The 18745-nt window shown below is 34.8% G+C and overlaps 1 protein-coding gene across 13 annotated transcripts in view; it reads left to right on the forward strand.

The window, feature by feature from the left end:
* CEP128 (centrosomal protein 128) overlaps positions 1-18745 on the forward strand; it is a 418511-nt gene that overhangs the window by 72905 nt on the left and 326861 nt on the right. The window lies entirely within an intron of this gene.

The following is an 18745-nucleotide window of genomic DNA, read 5'->3' on the forward strand; positions in this document are numbered from 1 at the left end:
ATTTTTTGAGAAAGTCACAGATATACTGTATTTTTATATTCAAGTAATTTGTTATGTATGTTTTCTTCTCTAATCACAGTACAATGATAAAAATCAGAAGGTTAACATGAGTATAATACTGTGTTTTAATCTATAGGTTTTATGCAAATTTCACTAGTAATGTTCTTTTTAGGTCCAAGATGGAAATTCAGGTTCACACATAGCACATATTTATGTCTCTTTAATCTCCTTTAGTGTGGAATAGATTTTTAGTTTTTATTTGTGAAACTTTGCAGGGTCTCAGCTATTTATTTTGGAGGATAGCTTTCATTTTGGGTTCATTGCTATTTCCTCAAGACTACATTCAGGATATGGACTTTTGGCAGGAAACCCAATAACTGGTATTTATAAGAATTGATACTTTCCAGAGTATCATGTAAGAAGTCATGTGAGGTTGATGGGTTCTGTATCTGGTGAAAACGGAACCCTTGGTTATGGTGTTGCCTGCCAGGTTTCTTCACTGTAAGGTTACTGTTATTATTTTTTCATTATTTGTTTTCTCAAGAAATTCTTTGAGACTTGAAAATAACCTGTTTTTAAAAATCACACTTCACTTATTAATTTCATATCTAGTATTGATTCTTTCCTGAAACGGTCATTTCTGTAAATTGTGGCAAGTGGTGATTTTAAAAAGTCTATAGTTCTGTCTACATTTATGGAATCCTACTCTAAGGAAGAACTTCCTCTTTATCTGTATTAGCGTAGTCTCATGGGTTCTTATTTTATTACATTGATTATATTTCATTACTGATATTTTAGAAAATTAATTTGTTTAAATTTCCTTTAAATGTTTCTTAGGTTTATACATAAACTATATAAAAATCAAAAACAAAAAGAAAGTGAAAAGATTAAAAACAAATGGAAAACTTTTCTCTTTTATGTAAAGTTTTTTTTTCCTAAAAGTTCTAAAAATACACTTATGTGTACTTACAGATCATTAACCTTTACCAAGTGACAATTTTTTTAAACATTAGGAAAAACTGCCCATGCAAAATTCAAAACTGCAACCTTTAAATTATAATGTAAACTGAAAGAAAAACCTGATTTCTAAAATTCCTTTTTTCTCCATATCACAAATACAAGGCATACCCTTGTATTTGGTAATTGCAAGAGGATACTTTGTTGAATAATTAGATACAGCATGTGGGTAACTCTCTACCGCCCCTTTTTTTAACCTTGATTTTTATACATTTGTTCTCAAAGCAAATTGCATCTGGTAAGCATAAGAATAGTACTAAAGATACAATTGTTCTTTTTTGCAAGAGAAAATTAGAGAAATTTTCCATACTTATTTTCTTCTCTTTGCAGAATGCACAAAATTGCAAAGGAAGAGGGAGAGGAAGATTGCTTCCCACCCTTATTCTTGAGAAACCAAGCCTCAGTATTTGCATTGTAATTGTCAGTTTGACTAAAAGCTTGAGCTGTGTGATTTGGAATTCCATCTCTGACAATACAATAGAGGATCGCTGTTGATAAGAAATGTTTAATTTCATATTTTGTCACTTTAATATAAGCAGTGACCTATACATTTTTAAAAAGTGGTTTTGGATTATAAACAGTGTAGTAGAAATTGGAAAAGATTAATTTAGGCATTTTCCAAGCTAAATGGCTTAGAATGTTCTGGAAAGGTCATGCTTAAGGAGAGAAAATGCTTTGCTTTCTTTTTCAAATACTTATGGAAATTCTTATATAATAGTAGTCATTGATGTATTTTGTTTCTTCACGTGATAGAAAATTGAATTCACAGTTAAGTTGTCCTAGATTTTTAGTCACTATGCTCTTTAACCTCCTCAATGTTAGTAAAAATTATGACACTTAATAATTGTTGAGAATTTGGGCGAATTCATTAAAAAACGGGTGAGAGATTTCTAGGTATAATATCATATTGTAGGACCTTCTGGTTTGGGCTATAGCCTGCTGTCTTTCAGTGATCTACTGAAGTCCTTAGGTTCTTTCTGGTTATTTTATTTCTTACCATTGAGTACAAAAATCCAGTGTTAATTGATCATTGGCTATTGGTTGAAGGGGAAAACAGCTCTCCTTTTCTTGTTTAGAGCTTTTACAGAATTGTTCACTCTCCTCTGTTTTTTTTTTTTTTTTTTTTGACCTGGTTGAAAAAGAGTACCATCTACACTGTATAGTTTGCTGCCTCTTTTGAGCCACATTCATACTGTTGAATTCACATGAATTCCAGATTTTCTTAACATAGTAAGGACCATCACTGGCCTTCAGAACAAGACACATAATAATGAGAATACTAACATACAGAATATAGATAGAATCTTAATGGCCACGAGAGGAAAATAAATCAAATAATATATTCAAGGAAACCAGTTCTGATCTCAACTGATCTCTCAACCCAACCCTCAAAGCTCAGATATTTCAAGCTCTGAAAGAAATTTTATATCCAGCAAGAATTTTATATCCACCAAGAATTTTATATCCAGCAAAATTAAGCTTCAGATTTGAAGATAAAATGAAAACCTTTTATGATAAACAAATGTTAAAAGAATTCATAACTAGAAAGCCTGCACTACAGAACATTCTCAACAAAATATTACATGATGATGAAATGAAAAAAAAAAAGTGAAAATAAGCAAAGGGAGAACTATACGAAAGGAATAATCAAAGGAACAACTTAAGTCAAATTAAAAACAAGAAATAAACCAAAATGGGAATACAAATCACATCTCAATAATAACCTTGAATGTTAACGGCCTAAACTCACCCATCAAAAGACATAGACTGGCAGACTGGATTAAAAAATAAGACCCAACAATATGCTGTCTCCAACAGACTCACCTCATAGGCAAAGACATCCATAGAGTCAAGATGAAAGGTTGGAAAAAAACATATCACTCATATGGAATGTATAAACAAGCAGGGGTTTCCATCCTCATATCAGATAAAGTGGGCCTCAAGGCAAAGTTAATCAGAGGGACAAAGAAGGACATTTGATACTGCTAAAGTGAATTATACATCAGCAAGACATAACAGTTATATTTATGCCCAAACAATGGAGCGTCTAAGTACATCAAACAAATCCTTCTCAATTTCAGGAATCAAATAGACAACAACACAATAATATTGGGTGACTTTAACATACCACTCTCACTACTGGATAGATCTTCCAAACAAAAACTAAACAAAAAAACTGTAGAACTAAATAATACAATCAATAATTTATACTTAATAGACATACATAGAATAGTCCATCAAAGAGTGAATACACTTTTTTCTCAGCAGTACACAGATCCTTCTCTAAAATAGATCATATCTTATGCCACAAAGCAAGTCTTAGTAAATATAAAAACATGGAGATAATATCCTTCTATCACATCATAATGGAATGAGAATAGAAATCAATGATAAGATAAAAAATAGAAGCTGCTCTAATGCTTGGAGACTAAATAATACACTATTGAATGACGAATGGATAGGAGAAGAAATCAAGGATGAAATAAAAACATTGGTAGAGGTAAATGAGAATACTGATATATCAAAATCTCTGGGACACTATAAAGGTAGTACAAAGAGAAAAGTTCATTGCATTGAGCTCATTTATTAAAAGGATAAAAAGTCAATGAATAAATGACCTAATATTACATCTCAAAACCCTTAAAAAGAGGAACAAATCAACAGCAAAAGCAGTAGAAGATAGGAAATTATTAAAATCAGTCATGTATCATATTTTAAATTACTCTGTTTTGATATGTCGGTAGAAACCCCCTCCCCCTTTTTTAGGAAAGATGAGTGTTCTATATAGGTTGTACAATATTTTCATCTAATTTTAATTTTGTACCTTGAGCTTTTTCTAATCAAATTTAAATGTTGTTAAACTTAAAACCACCAGCCTTAACTTGTTGAACCACAATATAAGCCTTAAAGTGTTTGTTCAACTAAGGCATACATTTTTATATTACAAGCTCCTTTTGATCAGATGCTTTATAGTACCCTAACTTTGCTCAGTTAAATTAAGCAAAGTGAGGGTAGGAATGGTACATGGTAGTGTTGGAAAAGAGATATAAAAAAAAAAAAAAAAAAAAAATTATTTTTGTAGGTTCAAAGTTAACATAAAATTCTAGATAAAATTTGTCTTTTGGCTAGGTATCTTGAGAATTTGTTTATTTTTTTATTTTTAATTTTTTTACTAATTTCATGTTAATTAAATTATTTCTCCGTCTTCAGTTGAATTATTGAAAATAAAAAGCATGTGGTAAATGCTGGATGCATATTTATATATATTTTTCAGAGCATTTCATAACATAATAAATTACTAGTTTCTCATTGTGCCCATGAAGAACATTCTGCTTGCATATGACCTAAAGTAATTCAGTTCCCCTAAAATTTGTAGGTACTTGCTGGAGTAATCTGTGGGACAGCCTAGGATGTGGAACCTTAGTGGAACATGGTAGAAATTAAGGAATTATTAATATGTTCAAGGTGAGAGCTCTGATCAGTAGCATTCATTCTGTTTTCTAGTGGAAAACTAGAATATGTGAGCCTTACCAATAAAATAAAGCTATATGAAGACAAGTTAAAATAATTTTATATTGTATTTTTTTGTTGTTTTTTGTCATGTGTACCATTTTAAAAATCTCTAATGAAGAAGTAGCTATTTATCCCTGCCCAGAAATGTTTTTGTGTCTGCAAAGATACAGGGTAATATGGACATAAGAAAGGTGTTATGGTTTGTATGTGACGTGTCCCCCAAAAGCTCATGTATGAGACAGTATAAGAAGGTTTAGAGGAGAAATGATTGGATTATGAGAGCTTTAACTCAGTGAATTAATTCCCCTGATGAGATTAACTGAGTAGTGACTTAAGGTAGTCCCGTTATGAATAGAGGAGGTGGGTGTTTGGGGGTGTGCCTTTGGGGTATATATTTTGTATATGGCAAGTGTAATCTCTTTCTCCCTCTGCATACTGGTGTGATATTTTGAGCTGCTTCCCTGTACCACACACTTGGTGTACCACCTCTTTGATGTTCTGCTTCACCTTGAGCCCCTATGCATGGAACAACTGTCTATGGACTGAGAATTCTGAAACTGTCATCCCCAAATAAACTTTTCCACCTCTCTAATTGTACTTGTCAGGTCTTTTGGTCACAGCAGTGAAAAAGTTGAGTAAAGCAAAAAGCATTGGGTAGTGTTCATTGATGTATTTAGTTTGAACTCATTAAGAGAGAAGCTTCCATGGAGCCAAGGATGTTTTTCTAATGTATTACTAGCTTTGTCATCTTCCCTGACACTTCTGTGGAAAATGATAACTAGTGATGAAAATACTGTAAGCTGGTTTCATTAACCCCATTCCTGGACTTTGAGACTCCCTTATTTTGGAGATGTGGAAGCTTTTCTAAGACTGGTAGGTTCAAAACTCACTGTCATTCACCTTTCCAAGGCTAAATCACAAAACGTTTGGTGGCCATTCACTTTACCTTCCCTCTTATTTCCATAACCTAATGTCTTTTAAAAAAAATATTGTTTCCTACCTTTCTGTATATGTTTATGTGCAAGCTTTCCCTTTCCCCATGTTATTTTTATTAAATGCTCATCAAATCATTCTCACATTGATCAGCCCAATAGCTTAAGTTTTGAATTTGCAAAATTTAAAAATAAAACACAAGTTTAGGATGATCCTGATCCTTGGGATGTGGGTTCTACACTGAGTCCTTTGTCAGGACTTGGTAATCCCCAGGAGGTGTAATAGGCAAAGAGGAACCATAGATGGGGTGAGAAAGTCCTAACCCAGACTACTGAGGGACCAAAATCACTGAATATCACAATAGGACAACAGCATTTACGTGTGTAGTACTTACCATTTTGTAGGGAAAATTTTTTTTTTTAAATTTATTTTTATTGTAAACAAATGGGATACATGTTGTTTGTACATAAAGGCTTACCATTTGTGTAATCATACATTTACATAGGGTAATGGTGTTTGATTCATTCTGTTATTTTTTCCTTCCCTCCCACACCTCTTTTTCCTCTATACAGCCCCTCCTTCCTCCATTCTTGCCCCCCTCCCACCCCCCATTATGTGTCATCATCCGCTTATCAGTGAGATTATTCGTCCTTTGGTTTTTTGAGATTGGCTTATCTCACTTAGCATGATATTCTCCAACTTCATCCATTTGCCTGCAAATGCCATTATTTTATTATTCTTTATGGCAGAGTAATATTCATATATATATATCACAGTTTCTTTATCCATTCATCAATTGAAGGACATCTAGGTTGGTTCCACAATCTAGCTATTGTGAATTGAGCAGCTATGCACATTGATGTGGCTGTATCTCTGTAGTATGCTGATTTTAAGTCCTTTGGGTATAGGCCAAGGAGTGGGATAGCTGGGTCAAATGGTGGTTCCATTCCAAGCTTTCTGAGGAATCTCCACACTGCTTTCCAGAGTGGCTGCATTAATTTGCAACCCCACCAGCAATGTATGATGTACCCTTTTCCCCACATCCTCTCCAACACCTATTGTTGCCTGTATTCTTGATAATCGCCATTCTAGTTGGAATGGGATGGAATCGCTGGGTGGTTTTGATTTGCATTTCTCGTATTACAAGAGATGTTGAACATTTTTTCATATATTGTTGATTCCTTATAAGTCTTCTTCTGTGAAGTGTGTGCTCATTTCCTTAGCCCATTTGTTGATTGGGTTATTTGTATTCTTGGTGTAAAGGTTTTTGAGTTCTTTATGGATTCTGGAGATGCGTGCTCTATCTGAAGTATGTGTGGCAAAGATTTTCTCCCACTTTGTAGGCTCTCTCTTAACATTGCTGATAGTTTCCTTTGCTGAGAAAAAGTTTTTTAGTTTGAATCTATCCCAATTGTTGATTTCTGCTTTTGTTTCTTGTGCTATGGGAGTCCTATTAAGGAAGTCTGATCCTAAGCCGACATGTTGAAGATTTGGACCTACTTTTTCTTCTATAAGATGCAGGGTCTCTGGTCTGATTCCAAGGTCCTATATCCATTTTGAGTTGAGTTTTGTGCAGGGTGAGTGATAGGGGTTTAGTTTCATTCTGCTGCATATGGATTTCCAGTTTTCCCAGCACCATTTGTTGAAGAGGCTATCTTTTCTCCATTGCATATTTTTGGCCCCTTTGTCTAGTATGAGAAAATTGTACTTATTTGGGTTTGTGTCCGTGTCCTCTATTCTGTACCATTTATCTACCTGTCTATTTTGGTGCCAATACCATGCCGTTTTTGTTACTATTGCTTTGTAGTATACTTGAAGATTTGGTATTGCGATACCCCCTGTTTCACTCTTCCTGCTAAGGATTGCTTTAGCTATTCTGGGTTTCTTATTCTTCCAGATGAATTTCATGATTGCTTGCTCTATTTCTGTAAGGTACGTCATTGGGATTTTAATTGGAATTGCATTGAATCTGTATAGCACTATTGGTAGTATGGCCATTTTGACAATATTAATTCTGCCTATCCAAGAATATGGGAGATCTTTCCATCTTCTAAGGACTTCCTTAATTTCTTTCTTCAGTGTTTTGTAGTTTTCATTGTAGAGATCTTTTACCTCTTTGGTTAGATTGATTCCCAAGTATTTTATTTTTTTGAGGCGATTGCAAATGGAGTTGTTTTCCTCATTTCCCTTTCCGATGTTTCATTGCTTGTGTATAAAAATGCTATGGATTTATGCGTGTTGGTTTTATAGCCTACTATTTTACTGAATTCATTGATAAGGTCTAGAAGTTTTCTGGAGGAGTTTTCTGCATCCTCTAAATATAGAATCATGTCATCCGCAAATAGTGGCAGCTTAAGTTCCTCTTTTCCTATTCATATCCCTTTAATTTCTTTAGTCTGCCTAATTGCTCTGGATAGAGTTTCGAGGACAATGTTGAATAGAAGTGGTGAAAGAGGACATCCCTGTCTTATTCCCGTTTTTAAAGGGAATGGTTTCAGTTTTTCTCCATTGAGAATGATGTTGACCATGGGCTTAGCATAAATAGCCTTTCCAATGTTCAGGTATATTCCTACTATCTATCCCTATTTTTTCTAGTGCTTTGAACATGAAGGGGTGTGTATTTTGTCGAATGCTTTTTCTGCATCAATTGATATAACCGTATGATTCTTAACCTTAAGTCTATTGACATGATGGATTACGTTTATTGATTTACGAATGTTGAACCATCCTTGCATTCCAGGGATGAACACCACTTGATCATGGTGCACAATTTTCTTAACATGTTTTTGGATACGGTTCGTCAATATTTTGTTAAGGATCTTTGCATCTATATTCATCAAGTTTATTGGTCTAAAATTTTCTTTCCTTGATGTGTCTTTTCCTGCTTTGGGTATGAGGGTGATATTAGCTTCATAGAATGAGTTTGGTAGGGTATCCTCCTTTTCTATTTCCTGGAATACTTTGAGAAGTATTGGAGTGAGTTCTTCTTTGAAGGTCTTGTTGAACTCAGCTAAGAATCTCTCTGGTCCTGGGCTTTTCTTGGATGGTAGATTTTTAATGGCTTCTTCTATTTCATTGCTTGATATTGATCTGTTTAAATTGTGTATGTCCTCCTGGTTCAGTTTGGGAGGAACATATGTCTCTAGAAATTTGTCAATGTCTTCAGTACTTTCTATTTTGTTGGAATACAAATTTTCAAAGTAGCTTCTCATTATGTTATGTATCTCAGTGATGTCTGTTGTGATATTTCCTTTTTCATCACGAATTTTAGTAATTTGAGTTTTCTCTCTCCTCTTTGTTAGTGTGGCCAAGGGTTTGTCTATTTTGTTTACTTTTTCAAAGAACCAACTTTTTGTTATGTCAATTTTTTGAATTGTTTCTTTTGCTTCAATTTCATTGATTTCAGCTCTGATTTTAATTATTTCCTGTCTTCTACTACTTTTGCTGTTATTCTGTTCTTCTTTTTCTAGGGCTTTGAGCTGTAATGTTAGGTCATTTAGTTGTTGACTTTTCATTCTTTTCTGGAATGTGCTCCAGGCAATGAATTTTCCTCTTAGTACGGCTTTCATCGGGTCCCAGAGATTTGATATGTTGTATTGTCATTCTCATTGACCTCTAAGAATTTTTTTTATCTCCTCCCTATGTTTTCTGTTATCCATGTTTCATTCAATAGCATATTATTTAGTCTCCAGGTGTTGGAGTAATTTCCCTTTTTTATTTTGTCATTGATTTCTATTCTCAGTCCATTATGATCTGATAGAACACAAGGCAGTATCTCTATTTTTTGCATTTCCTAAGGGCTGCTTTGTGGCATAACATATGGTCTATTTTTGAGAAGGTTCCATGTGCTGCTGAGAAGAAAGTGAATCTGCTCATTGATGGATGGAATATTCTATATATGTATATTAAGTCTAGGTTATTGATTGAGTTATTGAGTTCTATGGTTTCTTTGGTTGGTTTTTATTTGGAAGATCTATCTAGTGGTGACAGAGGTGCATTAAAGTCACCCAGAATTTTTGTGTAGTGATTCCTGAAATTGAGAAGGATTTATTTGATGTACAGGGATGCAGCATTGTTTGGGGCATAAATATTTACTATCGTTATGTCTTCCTGATTTATGGTTCCCTCAAGCAGTATGAAATGTCCTTCTTTATCCCTTTTGACTAACTTTGGCTTGAAGTCCACTTTGTCTGATATAAGGATGGAAACCCCCGCTCTTTTACTGAGTCCATATGCGTGGTAGGATTTTTCCCATCCTTTCACCTTTAGTCTGTGGATGTCTTTTTCTATGAGATGAGTCTCTTGCAGGCAGCATATTGTTGGGTCTTTCTTTTTAATCCATTTTGCCAGTCTGTGTCTTTTGATTGATGAGTTTAGGCCATTAACATTCAGGGTTATTATTGAGAAATAATTTCTATTCCCAGTCATTTGGGCTTATTTTTGGTTTTTAAGTTGGCTTGGTTTCTCCTTTGAGTGTTTTTTTTCTAAGGTAGTTCCTCGCTTTGCTGACCTATGTTGTTGTTTTTCATTTCCTCCTCATTGAATATTTTGTTGAGAACATTCTGTAGTGCAGGCTTTCTATTTGTAAATTCTTTTAACTTTTGTTTATCATGGAAGGATTTTATTTCATCTTCAAATCTGAAGGTTAGTTTTGCTGGGTATAAGATTCTTGGTTGGCAGCCACGTTCTTTCAGAGCTTGAAATATGTTGGTCCAGGCCCTTCTAGCTTTTAGAGTCTGGGTTGAGAAGTTGGCTGCTATCTGTATTGGTCTCCCCCTATATGTAATCTGATGCTTTTCTCTCACGGCCTTCAAAATCCTATCTTTCTTTTGAATGTTAGGCATTTTCATTATAATGTGTCTTGGTGTGGATCTGTTGTGATTCTGTGCATTTGGTGTCTGTAAGCCTCTTGTATTTGATTTTCCATTTCTTTCTTCAGGTTTGGGAAATTTTCTGATATTTCATTGCATAGGTTGTTCATTCCTTTGGTTTGTATCTCTGTGCCTTCCTCAATCCCAATAATTCTTAAATTTGGTCTTTTCATGATGTCCCATAGTTCTTGGAGATTCTGTTCATGATTTCTTACTATCTTCTCTGTTTGGGCAACTTTATTTTCAAGATTAAATATTTTTTCTTCATTGTCTGAGGTTCTGTCTTCCAAGTGGTCTAGTGTTTTGGTGATGGTTACCATTGAGGTTTTAATTTGGTTTATTGTTTCCTTCATTTCAAGGATTTCCGTTTGTTTTTTTTGAGAATCTTTATCTCTTTGTTGAAAATGATCTTTTGCTTCCTGCAGTTGCTCTTTCAACTGCTTATTGGTATTATTGTTCATTGCCTGCATTTGCTCTCTTATCTCATCCTTTGCTTTGTGAATCATCTTAATCATGTATAATCTCAAGTCCTTTTCTGAAATTTCTTCTATCATACTGTCATTGGATTCTATTAATATAGAATCTAGATTTGTTTGGATAATTTTCTTCCCTTGTTATTTCATGTTGTTCATGTATCTTCCCCTTTAGCAGTGCAGATCTGGGGTATTGCAGATTTTCCCCTATAGGCTTATAGTGGCCCTTTAGGTTTCCAAAACCTTTTCTTTAAGGGGAGATCAATATTAGCAGTGCCCAATTCAGACATTATGCAATCTTAGACCAAATAGCCCCTATGAGGACAATAACAATATTTTCATAATAAACAGAATGAGTTCAAATATTATCTTCACTACAACAAACTTATTTGCAATAAGGTCTGTAATTTCTAATGGAAGACTTAAGAGGATGCAGAGGGATGTAGGATGTAGCTGTTAATGGGATAAGAAAAGAATACACAGAAGTTCTAGATAATAGGGTGAGAGTGTAATCAAAAGACATTGGATGTTAGCATGCAAAAATGGAGAAAGAGACTCTGAGGGAACAGGTAAACAAAAGGAAAAGAGAGCAAGAAAAGTAAAGAAATTAAAACTTAAAATTTTTCAATAAGGAGAAGAAAGAAAATCTACAGTATAACAGTCATATACTAATGAAACCTCCCAGTGTTCAGTAGCCTGATGCATGAGAGGTACCTGACAATTAGCTTCAAGTCTCCAGCAGGCGGCTCAGGATGGGATTTGCCCCACCTAAATATGGGAGATACACCTCCAGGATTATCCAAGATGGCTGCTCTGGCTTCCACATGTGTTGGCAAATGGGGAGCTGCAGCTCAGGGTATGGACGTGGTGGCTGGAGGTCCTGGAGGTGCAGTGTGGTTGGTCAGGCAGGGGTCCTGGTGTTCGCTGTGTTTGGTGTGGTTGTGGGATCCTGGAGCCGGGTGCAATCAGTCGTTCTGGGGTCCTGGTGATAGGGTGCAGTCAGTTGGACTGTGGGTCCTGGTGGCAGGGAGCAGTCAGTCCATGTGTGGGCCCCGGAGGGAGGGAGTGATTGGTCGGGCTGAGGGATCCTGGAGACGGGGCTCAGTCAGTCTGGCCAGAGGTCCTACGGGGCCTGGCCATTTTCTCAAAATAGTGGCAGCCATGTGTAATCAAACCTGCAGGTACTGTAACAGTGAACTTCCAGGTAGCAGCAGGCAGCTGGCGCTCCACTGGCAGTCTGAGATCAGTTTGCTGACTGTTGTCGGACGATCGGGTGGTGAACCTCGTGTTTTGAGTGATGGATAAGTGTAAGGCAGGGGATGGACAGGCAAGAGGCAAGCAAATGGTGGATGATGGGCACCTGACAGTGAGCAATCTGCACTCAAAGAAGGCGTTGATATGCTGGCAGACTGCAGGTGATCACAGCAGACAAATGGGGTAAATAGCAGGGGATGGATAAGCAGCAAAAACTGCCTCACCAAGAAAGAGATATCCTCTGCTTGAAACCGGAGTTACGGAGCAACAAGGAACACCGCCTCCCTCTGGTTCGCTGTCTTGGATCTGCTCAGTGTAGGGAAAATTTATAGCAATGGAAAATTCTAAAACTTCTCTATTCCTCCTTTTTTCCCCCCCTGGTTGCGGTACTGGGGATTGAACTCGGGGCACTCAACCACTGAGCCACATCCCCAGCTCTATTTTGTATTTTATTTAGTTACAGGGTCTCCCTGAGTTGCTTAGTGCCCTGCCTTTGCTGAGGCTGGCTTTGAATTCATGAGCTTCCTGTCTTAGCCTCCTGAATCACTGGGATTACAGGTGTGCACCACCCTACGTGGCTTCTATTCTTCCTTCTTGAGGTGAATTTGTATATATAGTAGGTATTTGGCATTTAACATTAAGCCACTTCTTAAAAAGAAATCCTAATATCATTTACTATCTCCTTTTGCAAAGATGGCTCCTCTACCCCACTGACCAGTTTCTGTCGATACATATAGTGAGGGTTTTGACCCAGATTAATGATGTTACTGTTTGTTGATGGGTTGTGTGGTGCTGAGGATTGAACCCAATGCCTCACTAAGCCACAACCCCAGCCCCCATCTTAGTGCTTATTTTGAGCATTTGGACATAGACCTTGCTAAGTATTTGTCAAACACATAAAGTACTGACTATATTCATACATTATTTGGATTCCATTTAATTTTATTTTCATACAGTATTCTGATTCTTCTAGCACTTTGATTTAATATTTGGTATAAAATCATTTCCTTGTACGATTTAAATGTATAGGTGTGTGATCTTATGAAATGCACATTCTCTTATAATAATACAGCTTTATTCATTCATTTATTTATTTATATGGGTCATTTTTCCCCCATTTTCTTCTCCTCTCTTATCATCAGCCAGCTCTCTTCATGTCTTGAAAAAAGAAAAAATAAAACAAATCAGTGTTAATAGTTTGGAATATATCCCTTTATATTTTTCTTTGTGCTTTCAATTATTGTGGAGAAACATATAGACTATAGACAACTTTGCTTACATATGGATTTTTTTTTGGCATGCTGTCATTTTAATAAAATGAGGTCACATTCTATAGACATTTCTGCATCTTGATTTTTCCTTTCACTTGTACTTTCTAGACATTTCCCAACTAGATGATACATCAACTTAATCTTTTATTACCGTGGATAGGTTTTTTTATAATATATGTCATTGGATTATTTTTCCAGAAGATTCTAACATGTCACCTTTCTTTTAGCAGTAATTGAGGGTGACCCTTTTGTCACATTCCTGCTAGAAGTACTGGTTATTATTTTTTAAAAAATTTGCCAGGCAGATGGGTATAAAATGTTAATTCATTTTTATGTTTATTTGCATTTATTTCTGTTAATGAAGTTGAGCAACTGTTCCCATATTTGTTGGCAGTATGTGCATTTGTGCTTGCATAGGTTGCCTGTTTATAACTTTTGTTCACTTAAAAATACTTGGTTGAGTTTCTCCCCAGGATTCTTTTGTTAATGGAGAGAGGAAAGAATCCAAATTATTTTTTATGACAATCAGTTGCTTTAGTATTATTTTTGAATAACTGTTTTTTTCCCCACTCTGATTTAAATTTCAATTGTATTATATATATAGCTTCCCATCATATCTCTCTGATTTCTGCATACCTCACTATTTGTCTGGTTGTCTGTCCTTGTACTGATATTAATTATTATAGCTTTTATTATCTTTTGGTAAATGATAATGAAAATCTCTTGTCATGCTCCATGAAAATCCTACGGGCATTTTGATTGTAATTGTATTGAATATATAGAATAATTTGAAGAGAAGGTCTCTTGTGTTTTTTGATAATGCTTTATAATTGTCTATAGAAAGGTAAGGTCTTTTGTATACCTTTGAGTAGAATTATTGCTAAGTGCTTTTTGGTTTTTCTTCCTATTGGAAGTTGGATGCTTTCTTTGACAACATCTCTGATTCATTATTTATAGTATATAGCAATGCAGATGGTTTTATGTTTTTCATATAGCTAATGATTTTGCTCAATGTTCTTATTAGTTTTTATAATTTATTAGTGGTTTCATGTATGCTATTTCAGTAATCACTTGCAATTTAAGGTAATTTATACTCTTTATTATTCTCTTTTGTTTTTCAAATTTAGTCCTATTGCATGGTTAGAAACTAAAGTACAATGCTGAATAGGACATAGATAGCAAGAATTCTTGACTTATTTCTTTTTTTTTTATTGTAAACAAATGGGATACATGTTGTTTCTCTGTTTGTACATGGCATAAAGGTATACCATTTGTGTAATAATAAATTTACATAGGGTAATGTTGTTGGATTCATTCTATTATTTTTTCCCTTCCCCCACCCCTCCCACCCCTCTTTTTCCTCCATACAGTCCTTCCTTCTTCCATTCTTGTCCCCCTCCCTAACCCTAACTCTAACCCTAACACTAACCCTTCCCTCCCCCCATTATGTGTCCTCATCCACTTATTAGCGATATCATTCGACCTTTGGTTTTTTGAGATTGGCTTATCTCACTTAGCACGATATTCTCCAATTTCATCCATTTGCCTGCAAATGCCATAATTTTATCATTCTTTATGGCTGAGTAATATTCCATTGTATATATGTGCCACAGTTTCTTTATCCATTCATCAATTGAAGGACATCTAGGTTGGTTCCACAATCTGGCTGTGGTGAATTGAGCAGCTATGAACATTGATGTGGCTGTATCTCTGTAGTATGCTGATTTTTAAGTCCTTTGGGTATAGACCAAGGAATAGGATAGCTGGGTCAAATGGTGGTTCCATTCCAAGTTTTCTAAGGAATCTCCACACTGCTTTCCAGAGTGGCTGCACTAATTTGCAGTCCCACCAGCAATGTATGAGTGTACCTTTCTCCCCACATCCTCGCCAACACCTGTTGTTGCTCGTATTCTTGATAATCGCCATTCTCATTGGGGTGAGATGGAATCTTAGGGTGGTTTTGATTTGCATTTCTCTTATTACTAGAGATGTTGAACATTTTTCCATATGATTGTTGATTGCTTGTAGATCTTCTTCTGTGAAGTGTCTATTCATTTCCTTAGCCCATTTGTCGGCTGGATTATTTGCATTCTTGGTGTAGAGTTTTTTGAGTTCTTTATAGATTCTGGAGATTAGTATTCTATCTGAAGTATGATTGGCAAAGATTTTCTCCCACTCTGTAGGCTCTTTCTTTGCATTGCTGATAGTTTCCTTTGCTGAGAGAAAGCTTTTTAGTTTGAATCTATCCCAGTTATTGATTCTTGCTTTTATTTCTTGTGCTATGGGAGTCCTGTTGAGGAAGTCTGGTCCTAAGCCGACATGTTGAAGATCTGGACCTACTTTTTCTTCTATAAGATGCAGGGTCTCTGGTCTGATTCTGAGGTCCTTAATCCATTTTGAGTTTAGTTTTGTGCATGGTGAGAGATAGGGGTTTAGTTTCATTCTGTTGCACATGGATTTCCAGTTCTCCCTGCACCATTTGTTGAAGAGGCTGTCTTTTCTCCATTGCATATTTTTGGCCCCTTTGTCTAGTATGAGAAAATTGTATTTATTTGGGTTTGTGTCTGTGTCCTCTATTCTGTACCATTGATCTACCTTTCTATTTTGGTACCAATACCAAGCCGTTTTTGTTACTATTGCTTTGTAGTAGAGTTGAAGATCTGGTATTGCAATACCCCCTGTTTCACTCTTCCTGCTAAGAATTGCTTTAGCTATTCTGGGTTTCTTATTCTTCCACATGAATTTCATAATTGCTTGCTCTATTTCTGTAAGGTACGTCATTGGGATTTTAATTGGAATTGCATTGAATCTGTATAGCACTTTAGGTAGTATGGCCATTTTGACAATATTAATTCTGCCTATCCAAGAACATGGGAGATCTTTCCATCTTCTAAGTTTTTTTAAATTTCTTTCTTTAGTGTACTGTAGTTCTCATTGTAGAGGTCTTTCACCTCTTTTGTAAGAATGATTCCCAAGTATTTTATTTTTTTCGGGGCTATTGTGAATGGGGTAGTTTTTCTGATTATTCTTTCCAAAGATTCATCACTTATGTATGAAAATGCATTAGATTTATGTGCCTTGGTCTTATATCCTGCTACTTTACTGAATTCACCTATGAGTTCTAAAAGTTTTCTGGTGGAATTTCCTGGTTCCTCTAAGTATATAATCATATCATCAGCAAATAGGGATAGTTTGAGTTCTTCTTTTCTTATTCGTATCCCTTTAATTTCTTTGGTCTGTCTAATTGCTCTGGCCAGAGTCTCAAGGATGATATTGAATAGAAGTGGTGAAAGAGGGCATCCCTGCCTTATTCCAGTTTTTAGGGGGAATGCTTTCAGTTTTTCACCATTTAGAATGATATTAGCCATGGGCTTAGCATAAATGGCCTTTACAATGTTAAGGAATGTTCCCACTATCCCTATTTTTTCTAGTGTTTTGAGCATGAAGGGGTGCTGTATTTTATCAAATGCTTTTTCTGCATCTATTGAAATAATCATGTGATTCTTGACTTTAAGTCTATTGATATGGTGAATGACATTTATTGATTTCCTGATGTTGAACCAACCTTGCATCCCTGGGATGAAACCCACTTGATCATGGTGCACTATCTTTTTAATATGTTTTTGTATGCGATTTGCTAAAATTTTGTTGAGAATTTTTGCGTCGATGTTCATTAAGGATATTGGTCTGAAATTTTCTTTCCTCGATGTGTCTCTGTCTGGTTTAGGTATCAGTGTGATATGGGCTTCATAGAATGAGTTTGGGAGGGTTCCCTCCTCTTCTATTTCATGGAATACTTTGAGAAGTATTGGAATGAGCTCTTCTTTAAAGGTTTTGTAGAACTCGGCTGAGAACCCATCTGGTCCTGGACTTTTCTTTGTTGGTAGGCTTTTGATGACCTCTTCTATTTCATTACTTGAAATTGGTCTATTTAAATTGTGTATGTCCTCCTTGTTCAGTTTAGGCAATTCATATGTCTCTAGAAACCTGTTGATGTCTTCGAAATTTTCTATTTTGTTGGAGTATAGATTTTCAAAATAGCTTCTAATTATGTTTTGTATTTCAATCGTGTCTGTTGTGATATTTCCTTGTTCATTCCGAATTTTAGTGATTTGGGTTTTCTCTTGTCTTCTCTTTGTTAGTGTGGCTAATTGACTTATTTCTTTATTGTATACTTCTGAAGTGTTAACCTCATTTTATGATACTTACCCTGGGTTTTGTGGCAAAGGAGCTTTGTGTTTCTGTTGCTTGTTTTCTTTTAAAATTATGATTAATTGTGAAATTTATCAAATACTTTTGCAGCCTTATTTCAGTTTTGATATTTAAATGTGATTGATTTAAATGATTGACTGTGTTTGTTAGATATGAACTCTCCTTGCATTCCTGAGAAATTCATGTGGTTATAATATAGTGATTTTTTTTACATTGCTGAAGTAATTTGCTAATGTTTTCTTTAGTAGTTTTATATTTATGTTTGTGATTGAGATCAGTGTATAATTTTCTTTGCACTACCTTTTTTGGTTTTAGAAGTGAGGTTATATTAATCTTATAACATAAGTTGGATAGATTCCTTTTGTTTCCTTGTTCTTTGAGAGAAAGATTATCTCTTTTAAAAGAGTTGCTTTTAAAACTCTTGTAAAACTGTGTACTTGTTATCTTTTCAATACCTGAAGTCTTCAGTTATTATAATGTTTATTGGTTTGTATAGCCTTCTTTAACTTGGTAACTAACTCATGATTTGATAAGCTACCTGTTTTATTTGTTTTAAAATTTACTTTATAAATCAATTATAACCCTTTAGTATTATTTAGTTATTACTTTCCCCTTTTCATTTGTCTTGTTAGAAATATTACTCATTTTATTAATTTTCCTTTTGATCAACTTTATTTATTTAGTCATCATTGTCTGCAATTAACTTTATTACTTTCCTTCTATTTTTTCTTATAGAGTCATTTTTTTAGGATTGCACATTAGATACTCAATTATTTTTCTTTTTTTAAAATTAATTCTGTAAATACATCATCAAATTTCTGCAGGTCTTTACTATTATAGGGTAGCTTTTTCTTAGTCTTTCATAATTTTTATTATGATTTCCTGTACCAAGACTTATTTAGGAGTATATTTTGGAATTTTAAAGTATTTGTTTATATTTATTTTAAGACAATTTTAATTAAAATTCTTTATTTTGGCCTACTTATGGCCTTTTTTTTTTTTTTTTTTTTTTGCAAAGAAAGTAATAGATATTCTGTTTTTGGGTGCAGAATTTCTGGTGTTAATATGTGACACATACATACTCGAATATAAATTTTGTATGGTCAAGCTTGTAAATGTGGCTTGTTCTTCTGTGTTCCTTTTTTATTTTAATTTTTATTCTTTTTTCTGTCTTTTTTAATGTATCAGTCTAAAGCCTCTC

This window comes from Sciurus vulgaris (assembly GCF_902686455.1).
Source record: "Sciurus vulgaris genome assembly, chromosome: 2".
Classification (NCBI taxonomy): Eukaryota; Metazoa; Chordata; class Mammalia; order Rodentia; family Sciuridae; genus Sciurus; species Sciurus vulgaris.